At 40.3% G+C, this 12,443-nt stretch overlaps 1 non-coding gene across 1 annotated transcript; it reads right to left on the reverse strand.

The window, feature by feature from the left end:
- Window positions 1-12,144: 12,144 nt before the first annotated feature.
- Window positions 12,145-12,216, reverse strand: TRNAA-UGC (transfer RNA alanine (anticodon UGC)). Its single transcript has one exon. It is a non-coding gene; the product is annotated as a tRNA-Ala (tRNA).
- Between the last annotated feature and the right edge of the window lie 227 nt (window positions 12,217-12,443).

A 12,443-nucleotide genomic window follows, 5' to 3' on the forward strand; every position in this document is an offset into this window, starting at 1 on the left:
CACAATATAGTGAATAAAAAAGCAGATATGAGAATCATCTTTTTTTAAACCAAACACTTAAAAAAATAGCAGAAAATGTAAAATAATGCCAACCTTCTCATTATATTTAAGAAAATATAGTTATTTTAAATTAAAATGTTAAGATGTAATGGGTTTATTATTATTAATTTTAAGACAATAAATATTTTTAAAATGTTTTAATTTCTAAATCAAGTAGATATTAATAAATGTAACCCATATAAACAAAAATTATTTGGGATTCTCAACAATTATTTAAGAAAGCAAAGGGTTATTGACGCCCAGACTTTGAGGTTGTGTGTTCCAAGGCAAGGTGGAAGTGTGAGCATTAATCCAGTCAGTTAATCTGGATTCTGTGAGACTTACTTGTCTGCAGCATAGGAGGAACACGGTCCAACATGTTGGGAAGGAGTGGGCTCAGAACCAGTTGCACCGGAGAGTTATGTTATCTTGTCCATGTCTTCAAGAAGCTTGTGATTATGGAGCTGAAATTGCTGATGTGATCTCTTAAGTGCTGGTTTCAAAAGATATAGCTTCTTATCTGTTTCTGCTTGACCCCACGAAGAACCATAGGCATGCCTTTCACACCGGTCTTGGCTCCCTAATCCCTCCAGTGTCTGAATTAAGAGTAGATTCTCAAATAATTAGAGGGCCAGTTGGTAGTCAGGGGTATTTGGTATAGAATCAGATGGGTGCATTTATTCATCTAGAATGTTTCCTGAATGCTTGCCATGCTAGACTCTATACTAAGTGCTGGGAATACAGTAGGGAACCAAGCAGGTGTGTTATCTGTTCTTACGAAATTTACTTGTTTTTATTTTCCCCAGAAAACGCCCTTAATCTTCCTTTAGAATTGAGGGCCTGTGGCAGCTAGTGCTGTGTACCGTCTAACTGGATTGGTAATAGAGTGAGTTCTGGTGTTTGCAGTAAGTACTATCAGCTCTCAAAGAAAATCAAGAAGGGAGGCAGGGAGGATTCTCTGGAGAAGGGAATGGCAACCCTTTTCAGTATTCTTGCCTGGGAAATCCCATGGACAGAGGAGCCTGGTGGGCTACAGTCTATGGTGGCGAAAAGAACCTGCCATGAGACTAACACTTTCACTTTTTTTTAGATGAATTAAGGGTATTACTTGAGAACAACTGTCAAGGTGAACTCAGATCTATCAGGGTTGGTATTGGAGAGAGGCACTCAGCATGGGCAGGTGCGGCATTAGCATCTGTGTGTGGGCGGTGGGAATGGTCACGAATACCGTCCTCCCTGTGCCAGAGGCTCATACATGCTCTCCTTTTTAATCCTCAGAATACTATCTGTGAGGTGCGTAGTGGTACCACCTTCATATGAAGAGGAAGCAAAGCCTAGAAAATTATTGATAGAGAGGATAGTTGACTTGCTAGTAAACACATTGGTAATTCCTGGCCCCTCCCATCTGCTTCCTCTGCCTCCCTCCTCAGAACCTTTCGTGACTCACCCTACCTGCCTTGTGTGTGGTGTTCATAGTACGGATATCATGATAGGTATTCCTAGATGCGAAGATGGCTGTTGTAACCGGAGGTTGTGCAACCTGCCACCGTGACAGCTGCACCTTGGCTCTTCCTGTGTGGGAGCTGCCACTCACAGGGCTCACGGATATACAAAGTCTTGTAACTTGGTCTCGGGTGTCTGCCCGGTGACTTTGATATGTGTAGCAGACAACATCAAAGTAACCCTCTTAATTTGGTCTGGCAGCTGTTGCCATTCTTCAGCGATTGATGTAGAAAGCAGGTATAAAGTCTGAGAGGACATGAGTGACAGTTTGCCACAAGTATGGACCTGGATGCTGTATGTTACTAGCCCAGGGGTTCTGAGATGCGTCACCCTTGTCCCCCCAGCCTGCTTACAGAAAGCATGGCTTTAATGCCTTCAGCAGAAGGGAGAGGAGCTAACATTTGAGTTGTATTGATGAATTAACATTCCCTTTTAATGCCAGTGTTTCATATCTCTCTCACTGAATCCTCACAGTGACCTTGTGGGGCTGCTGGGTTTAATTCTGTTTTGCAAGTGAGGAAGCAGATGCTCAGCATTTTAGTAGCTTGTTCAGCATTGCTGTGTCAAGCCTAGGCCTGTCTGGTTCCTCATTCACTTCTTCAGAGATGGCTTTCCTTAAACAAATAAAAGCCCCTTACAGGGACTTTCTGGTGGTCCAATGGTTAAGACTCAATGCTTCCAATGCAGGTGGTGTGGGTTTGATCCCTGGCTGAGGAACTAACATCCCACATAAACAAAAATAAAGCCAGCCCTTTACAGGCAGAGGTGCCCAGGCCAGTTCAGATCTCACCACTTAGGTAACTGGTACGTATTTGTTCAGCAGATGTGTTTTGGACACCTGTTTACATGCCAAGCACTGGCAGGAGAGGAGATGAATAAGGCACAGAATTGTTCTTTTCTAAAAATATATTAAAAAATATATAACATCCTTCTTTGTCTCATGTAATCTTTTTTTTTTTTTTAACATTTATTTACTTATATTTATTCTTGGCTGCGCTGGGTCTTCATTGCTGCATGCAGGCTTTCTCTAGTTGCAGTAAGTGGGGCATACTCTGTTGTGGTTGCAGGCTTTCAATTGCGGCCGCTTGTCTTGTGGAGGACAGATTCTAGGCTCTGGGCTCAGTAGTTGCAGCTCCTGGGCCCTAGAGCACACGGGCTTCAGCAGTTGTGGCCCACTGGCAGAGATGCTCTGCATGTGGGATCTTCCCAGATCAGGGCTCCAATCCCTGTCGCCTGCATTGGCAGACAGATTCTTAACCACTGGACCACCCAGGGAAGTCCCACAGTGCTGTTCTTTAAGGTCATTTTTCTCATTTGTTTCTGTCTCCTTTCTGAAGGCTGTGGAATCACAGAGTAGCTGTGATAGGGTGTGGATAGGTGTTCTCCCGGTAGAAAAAAATAGGAAGGAATTCAAGGCCATAAACAAAAACAAGTTAGAAAACATCACGACTTGTTCATTTAGAGTGACCATACTAAGGAGGGTCTGATGGAGAAAATGATGAGAGATTAAAGTGTAAAAGTAAAGAGATTTTATCAATAGGAAGTGGGGAATCTCTGGGAAGTTGTTCTGTTTTTTATGAATGAGACTTAAATTTTTTCTGCAGAAATGTTCATTTTAGAAAATTTAAGAGACTGTAGTATAATAAAATATAAAAATTACATATAGTTATATCCAGAGATAACCACTATTAACATTTTTTGTGTATCTCTTATGTATCCTGTGTACTATTTTGTTGTTAAAGTATTTTGCATGTTATTACAAGTTCTTAATAATTTCTCCATTGTTATATTCCATGTAATATTTTTATTTAGCCATTCCACTGTGGTTGGACATTTTCTGTTGCCAATTTTTTGCTATTATGGAATAACAGGTTAGAAAATATTTTCTTCAGGCATAAATTTTTGCTGAATACTTAGAATTATTTTCTTAGGATAGATTATTGTAATTAATTTCTGGGTCAGAGTACAAACATTTCTAAAGTTCTAGGCCTTTTATATAATGTGTATTAATTAGTAACTCCACAAGTTCAAGTGGTCCTTAGGAAGCATCACTATGAACAAAGCTAGTGGAGGTGATGGAATTCCAGTTGGGCTGTTTCAAATCCTGAAAGATGATGCTGTGAAAGTTCTTCACTCAATATGTCAGCAAATTTGAAAAACTCAGCAGTGGCCACAGGACTGGAAAAGGTCAGTTTTCATTCCAATCCCAGAGAAAGGCAATGCCAAACAATGCTCAAACTACCATACGATTGCACTCATCTCACATGCTAATAAAGTAATGCTCAAAATTCCCCAAGCCAGGCTTCAGCCATACATGAACCATGAACTTCCAGATGTTCAAGCTGGTTTTAGAAAAGGCAGAGGAACCAGAGATCAAATTGCCAACATCTGCTGGATCATGGAAAAAGCAAGAGAGTTCCAGAAAAACATCTATTTCTGCTTTATTGACTATGCCAAAGCCTTTGACTGTGTGGATCACAATAAACTGTGGAAACTTCTGAAAGAGATGGGAATACCAGACCACCTGACCTGCCTCTTGAGAAACCTGTATGCAGGTCAGGAAGCAACAGTCAGAACTGGACATGGAACAACAGACTGATTCCAAATAGGAAAAGGAATATGTCAAGCAATATGTCAATATGCTATATATTGTCACCTTGCTTATTTAACTTATATGCAGAGTACATCATGAGAAACACTGGGTTGGATGAAGCACAAGCTGGAATCAAGTTTGCTGGGAGAAATATCAATAACCTCAGATATGTAGATGACACCACCATTATGGCAGAAATTGAAGAACTAAAGAGCCTCGTGATGAAAATGAAAGAGGAGAGTGAAAAAGTTGGCTTAAACTCAACATTCAGAAAACGAAGATCATGGCATCCAGTCCCATCACTTCAATGCAAATAGATGGGGAAACAGTGGGAACAGTGTCAGACTTTATTTTTTTCAGGCTCCAAAATCACTATGGATGGTGACTGCAGCCATGAAATTAAAAGATGCTTGTTCCTTGGAAGAAAAGTTATGACCAACCTAGACAGCATATTAAAAAGCAGAGACATTACTTTGCCAGCAAAGGTCCATCTAGTCAAGGCTATGGTTTTTCCAGTAGTCATGTATAGATGTGAGAGTTGGACTATAAAGAAAGCTGAGCGCCAAAGAATTGATGCTTTTGAACTGTGGTGTTGGAGAAGACTCTTGAGGCTCACTTGGACTGCAAGGAAATCCAACCAGTCCATCCTAAAGGAAATCAGTCCTGAATATTCATTGGAAGGACTGATGCTGAAGCTAAAACTCCAACACTTTGGCCACCTGATACAAAGAGCTGACTCATTTGTAAAGACCCTGATGCTGGGAAAGATTGAGGGCAGGAGGAGAAGGGGACGACAGAGGATGAGATGGTTGGATGGCATCACCGACTCAATGGATGTGGGTTTGGGTGAACTCTGGGAGTTGGTGATGGACAGGGAGGCCTGGCGTGCTACGATTCATGGGGTTGCAAGGAGTCGGACACAACTGAGCGACTGAACTGAACCAAACCACAAGTTCAATGAGTTTTCCCTGTACTTGGTATTAAGTTTCTTGGTATATAGTTTCTTTAAAATTATTTTTTGTTATACTAACCTAGTAATTATATTGTATTGAATATCTCTCATATGTGTGAGCTATCTTGTAGTTCTTTTTTTGTAAGTCTTTCATATTCTTTGCCATTTTTACTTAATTGAATTATTGGTCTTTTCCTGTTGACTTGTAAGTGTAGTATATGTGTAAAGAAAATTGGCCTTGTAGCTCTGATATGTTGAAATTGTAATACTGGTTTTGATTTAAAATTGAATCAAAAGCTAGGCTGAAAAGTGTTGTACTTAGAGATAAGTTGTTACAGACACATGGTGAGGGGGCAGTGGTATTCAGTGTAATAAATATATCACTTTACCTTCAAAAAATTAGTTTTAGCCAATTTGAGGGGTAGAAATGTATCTTTATTTCAATCTGTATTTCTTTGATTATTAATGTGGAAAAAAATTTCCATGTGTTTTATTATATTATCTGAATTGTCTGTTCATGTTTCTCAGGAAACCCTTATGTAGCAATTTCTATGAGTCACTGCTGTAAGCACTTCAAGCATTAACTAATTTAGTCATGTTGTTCTGTGAGATAAATATTACTGTTATGTTCATTTCACAGCTAAGGAGATAAGACACAAAGACGTTAGAGAACTTGCTCAACGTCATACAAACAGTAAATGATAGAGCTGGAACTTGACACTAGGGAATGTCTCCAAAGGCCAGGCCTTGCCGAGCTGCTCTCTGATCTAACCTGCGCTTATGCTCTTATTGGTCATGGTTCTCCCACTAACTTCTATACACACACATGCACACACACACACACACATACACACACGCACACGCACACATGCACATCTCACACACCAGGGCAGTTTTTACTCCTGTGTTAGCAGAGTTGGACACGACTGAGCGACTGAACTAGAACTAGCACTGTTTTTGGAAATAACCACTGCATTGATTGGGCTGTTTGTGTGTGCTCTGCTTTTATATAAATGGATCAAGAGGATGGAGACTGATGGTTGTATAGAACTCACATCAAAATCCATACATATATAACTTCTATTCAAGTAAATTTCTGTCTTGGAATGAATGCAAGTAGGGAAGCTGATTATCCATTTAAGAAAACAATACACAGTTTATAAAAAAGAATTTCTCTTAAGTAGGAAGTAGAAAATATATCTTTGTATTATGAAAAGATAATGGCTGGCTTCCTATCATGGCGGGTGGCACAGCGTTACTCCTCTTTTGAGTTGTTAGAATTAAATAGGATGTTTGTAATGCATCTAACATGGTGTTTAATTAATGTCCTCTTCTCACTGTGCTGAGATATGCAAAGGATAGATTAAGCTTTTTATAAGGCAAGTAAAATCTCTTTTTAATTGCCAGATATACATTCTTGTAAATAGTTAATTCTTTTAATTCTTTCAACAGTTGTTGGAGGGCCTGCTTTTGTACGTAAAAGACGTAAGTTCTGCCTTTCATGGGCTCATGGTCTATTGTGGCTCATTAGTCATCACAAGCAGAGGACTCTGCTTCTCTGAGCTTTTGTTCCTTCATCTATGAAGTGAGGATGTAGTGAGGTTGTATGTAAAATGCCCATACTGTTCCTGACACATAGTCAGTGCTTAGCAGTAGCTGCTAGTTCATGTAATATTATGCAGCCATTAAAAATGATCCACATAGAATTTTTAATAATAGTAAGGGGAAATTTTCTGTACTATAATGATTAATGAAAAAGTAGAGTGTAAAGTAGTGTTTATAGAATAGTCACATCCTGCTTCAAAAAGTATAGGAAAAGACTGGAAAGAAATGCGCAAAATGGGAATAATCACTCAAATATTTGTGCATCTGTCTTGCCATGCTATAGGTACTGAGGAAACACAGGTGAATAAGAGCTGATTCTTCCTTAGGGGAACATTTTATTTATTCTGGGGGAACCTTTTTAGTAGGGGAGACAGATGATCACAATCCAGTGTTGGCTGAGGTATAGGTATAGGTCAAGCTGCCTTGACCTCTGCTGTGAAGAGAGGGGATGGTGGTATCAGTCACTGAGAAAGGGGACGCAGTTTAGACTAGGAAACATGATGACTTTTGTTTTGGACACATTGTGATTGTACAGCATGGATATATATAGGCTCATGGGTGTGTAAGTCTAGATGAGCAGGAGATAGAGATTTGGGAAGGCTTAATCGCCAGATGAGGTTTGAGGCTGTGAGAATAGATGGAGACACTCAGGGAAAGTTTGCAAAGTGAAGTGACAGTTAGGTCTTGATTACATACAGACATGAAATTTTGAATAATTTTGTTTTCTTCCTTTGCTTTATTCATTTTAAAAATTCCTACCATATAAATGTGTTTCCTATAATGCACATGTGTGTTGATTAGAATAAGGTTTGGCTACACGTGACAGCAGACCTAAAGCAGCAGTGGCTTAAAGTAGCTCTAGGCGTATTTCTCTGTCGCCTAAGAGAAGTTCAGATAGACGTAAGGAGATCCAACCAGTCCATTCCGAAGGCGATCAACCCTGGGATTTCTTTGGAAGGAATGATGCTAAAGCTGAAACTCCACCTCATGTGAAGAGTTGACTCATTGGAAAAGACTCTGATGCTGGGAGGGATTGGGGGCAGGAGAAGAAGGGGACAACCAAGGATGAGATGGCTGGATGGCATCACTGACTCGATGGACGTGAGTCTGAGTGAACTCCAGGAGTTGGTGATGGACAGGGAGGCCTGGCGTGCTGCGATTCATGGGGTCACAAAGAGTCAGACACGACTGAGCGACTGAACTGAACTGAACTGAATATGTCCAGGGCTTAGATGGTACTCTACTATGTTGGAGACGATACCGAGTCCTCCTGTCTTTATGTTCCACAGTCCTGAGTGTTTGTCTTCTATCTCACATCCTGAGATGAGTGCCCCAACTCCAATCATCAGTGGAAGAAGAGTTGAAGGATGACATGTCCTTTACATTTGAGAACAATTTCTGAATCTTGCTCCTGACAGTTTGCTTACATCCTATAGGCCATAATATAGTCACTTAGCCATATATTTGAAAGAAGATGGGGACATGAAATCGTTATTGTGGGGAGCTAAAAATCAGGAATCTAGTTAGTGATACTAGTAACATCTAAGGTTTGGCCTGTGGAAAAGCTGAGGTTGGTTTGTCTGAAGGAATTAGCACAATAATTTCCATATAAAACATACATTCATCTCCTACTTCAATCGTAAGAATGAGGCACCATACTAAGGTCAAGAGGGTAGTAAGTTGGAAAATACTTTGTCTTCTTAGAAAGGCCAGTGACCAAACATTGAACCAGAGGCCTAGTAAACTCACTTAATGGTTAACATTGAACCCTGTCAAGATGAGTAGGTCATCTAGCTTTGCAACACAGCCTCAAGAGAGTTCCTGAGATTATTGAAAGATTAGGTGACAGTTATTAACCTGTAGATAAAGGAGTTCAGAAATACTTTGGTCTGTCCTTAGAATGGAAAAGTTGGTCTTAATACATCTGAGGTTATAAATGAGATGTAGGTCACTTTTAATCAAATCAGGCTCTGGAGTATTATTTGCCAATCAGGAAGATTCAAGGCTGCTTTATGTGTGACCACACACCTCCACCAATGACTGGTCATCAACTGTCTTGGGATTAATATTGACAATAAACTGTATGGTACTTATTTCACCTGTAAGATCTAAAAGCTGTTTACAACTATTAATTAATACATGACCCCTTGACTGGTGGTGAGGGTGGCTGATCTCTAGTCTTACAAGATGAAATGTATGAGGAACTTCCCTGGTGGTGCACTAAGACTCTGTGCTGCCAGTACAGGGGGGATGGGTTCACACTCTGATTGGGAAACTAAGATCCCACATGCTATGCAGCCAAAAAAAAAAGAGAGACATCTGAGACCTGAATTCAGTAAAGCCTGTTCCTCCTGAGGTTCTGCTGGCCAGTTGTTTTCTAGGTTAAAAATGTTTTCTTTCCTCTAGAATTGAAATGGGACACCATGAGACCTAAAACAAATGGGGTGTAGAAAGGGAATGTTTGTGCTTGGTCCAGTGTCTGTACAGTATGCATGTATGTACATGTAACACAAAATGTATGTACTATTTTTTTTAAGTTCCTCATATCTTTTCATTTTTTTTTACCAAGTTGGTTGAGAAAATTATGTTTTTCTTCAACCAGAGAAAGAACAAGCTCTGAGCCATGAGAATGGATGACTATGAAAAATGACATGCATAACTATATACTGCTAATTGAAAGATGAATAGGTTACCCCCTTGAATTAAGTTTTATACAGAGTCTAGTGTAACACATTTTAAACAGTTATTGTGGGAAAATCCTAACACTGAGGCCTTCCCTAGATTTGTGCCATGCCTAAAGGACATAATGATGATAAGAACAACTCAAATATTGAATACCTATACCACATTCTGAGCCCTTTACATCTACTTACTCATCTAACTTCCACAACTGCTACATAAACTGCAGGTACTGTTTCTTTTTTTTAAAAAAAATCACCATTTACAGATCAGTAAACTGAGGCACACAAAGGTAACGGAAACTTCCTAAGGGCATGCCACTTGTCAGCAGAAATGCCAGGTTATGTGACGTCAGAGGAGGCTCCCATAACTATTGCTCTGTACTGCTTGTCAGTAGAAAGCTGTCCAAGGCTATGGGACCAGCTCAGATATTCACAGAAGAGGAGACTGAGGCACATTTGAAGGCAGAAGTGCTTAAATAGTCCTGGATACAAGAGAAGGAGGCGATGCTTAAGGGATGTTGTGTTCCCAGGACCATTTGGAATTGGAATAGGTCATGGGGCTGTGGTAAAGGTGAGCTTTACTGTTAAATCCCTACCCTTCTGAGATTGCAAAGAAGTCTGGATATAGAGAGCTGCAGTGCAGAGGAGCTGTAGGAGGGAAAGTAGTTTGTACCTGAGGACCTTGAACATTCAGGTGTGTGCTGGAACTGGTTCTTACTAGGTCAAGAGAGCCATGGTTAAACATCCAGGGCTTTTGCAATCAGGTTGGTAGCTTGAAATCAGCCTAAGTGGGGAGTTTTTATACCATGGAAATTGACAAATGCTCCAAATGAGGGCTTCCCCCACTACCATCCAAAGCTGGTTTCCCAGGACACCTTAGACTCTTTTCTCTACTTCACTAACATTTGAAAGCCTGCCATTCTACCAGGTGAATTCAAACCTCGAGTGAGTGCCTGCCTGCTATGGGGAAGGCACTGTGCCAGGTACTAGGCGTGCAAAAACCAGCCCCTGAGTGAAAAAGACTGTGGTGGAGAGAGAACATGGGGCCTGTGTCCTGGACTAGCTATCAGACCTTTGGCCGCTCACTTATCCTTGGTTTACTATCTGCAAATGGAGGTGATGATACATCTCCCAGAAGGTTATTAAGATGATTAATGAGAACAGGACACGTGAAGCTCCCGCCAGAGAGGTGCTCAGTAAGCGACAGTTCTGAGCGTGGCAGCCATATAAACAGAAAGCTTTAATGTAGCTTGACGTAAAAAATAAAGATGGAGTGACTAATGCTGTGTTTGATCAGAGAAGGCTTCACAGAGATTATGGTCCCCCAAGCAGGATTTCAGAGTTTTCAAGGTAGATCTTTCATGGATGAATTCTGACCTGATTCTTGTCAGAAAACTCATCCTTTCTTTTGTCCCTAGAGCATGTTCCTTTTGCCTCTTGTTCAGCTCATACCTCACTATACATTACTGAATAGTAAGACAAACAGTAGATTTAGAAATAGGCACACCTAGATTTATATCCCAACTTCAGCACACTTGCTTTGTGACCTTTGGCAAGATTCTTAACTTCCTAGAATTTCTGTTTCTTATTTTATAACATGGTGTAATACTTGGATTATTGTGAATATTGACCGAAAATGTAGGGGACAGAGCCATACACTGAACTGCCTTGGGAACCCCAGACTGACCCTAGCATTTATTTATTGTTTCATCTCCCCTTACATTTCAGCATTTCATGCAAAAACATGCCATTTCTTTTCTACTACTGTGTCTTTATACATGATTCCCTCTGCCAAGAAAAATTCAGTTCATGAGGTAGAAGAGCATCATGGTAGGAGCCAAGGGCTGGGTATCAGCCTCAGCTCTGCCATTCATTAGCGAGATGACCATGGGAAGATGATTTTTGTCTCTATACCTCAGTTTTTTCAGTTGTCTGTAAAATGGGGAAAATAATGGCGTCTCACTCATCAGGTTATTGTGAGGATTAAATTAGCCATATAAAAACCCAAGTCTATGCCTGGTACATGGTAAGCACTGAAAACCTCTCAGGACTTCAACCCACTCCCATTCCTACCACCTTTATTATTCCTCCAGATATAATTCAAATATCACCTGCTTTGTGAAGTCTTCTTCAATTTCCCTACACCTTCATTCACTTGCTCTCTGTGAAGTTGATGGACCACCACTTGTTCGAGGTACACTTCCTAGGCATATTGCAGGTGGTATTTTATCCAGATCACCCATATGTTCTTATTTACTATCCCAGCCATCCTCTGGGGTTGATCAAATTTTCGAAGGTGAAATTCACCTTTGTAAGAGGACTGAGAATCTTTGATAGCTGACCCTGTCATGTAGAGACTCTCCCCTCCCCTTTTCCTCTTAAAAAAAGATTGGATCTACAAGTTAACTAGTCATATCCCTATTGTACAGATTGAGTCTTTTAACAAATAATTATTTTAAAATATTAATGTATTTATTTGGCTGCACTGGGTCTTAGTTGGGCACATGGGATCTTTGCAGCATGTGGGATCTAGTTCCCTGGGCCCCCTGCATTGAGAGACCTGAGTTTTGGCCACTGGACCGCCAGGGAAATCATTCAAGAAATATTTATTGAGCAGTTACTAAGTGTGGGCACTGAATTAAGTGCTGGGAAGACTGTGGGGGACATAAATAATCTCTGCCACATGTGGCTATTTACATTTAAATTAATTAAACATAAATGAAATTTAAAACTCACATCTGTTTCTGAGCATTAGACAGGGAGAAATCAAATGGAGATGCTGGGAATTGAACCCAGGACCTCATACATGCAAAGCATGTGCTCTACCACTGAGCTACATCCCCAAGTGCTCTAGTTGTGTTTTATTTGTTCAATAACTACATGTGGTTAGAGGCTATTGAGTTGGACAGTGCTGATACAGACTATTTACATCATCACAGAAAGTTCTATTGAACTAAGCTATTCCAGAGGGGAGGCTGACATTGATCAAATATCCATACATGAAAATATAACTGCAACTGTAATACTAATCAGAAAGAATGCATGGTGACACAGCATTTCAGAGGGCAAT

Source organism: Capricornis sumatraensis, chromosome 4 (assembly GCF_032405125.1).
Source record: "Capricornis sumatraensis isolate serow.1 chromosome 4, serow.2, whole genome shotgun sequence".
Classification (NCBI taxonomy): Eukaryota; Metazoa; Chordata; class Mammalia; order Artiodactyla; family Bovidae; genus Capricornis; species Capricornis sumatraensis.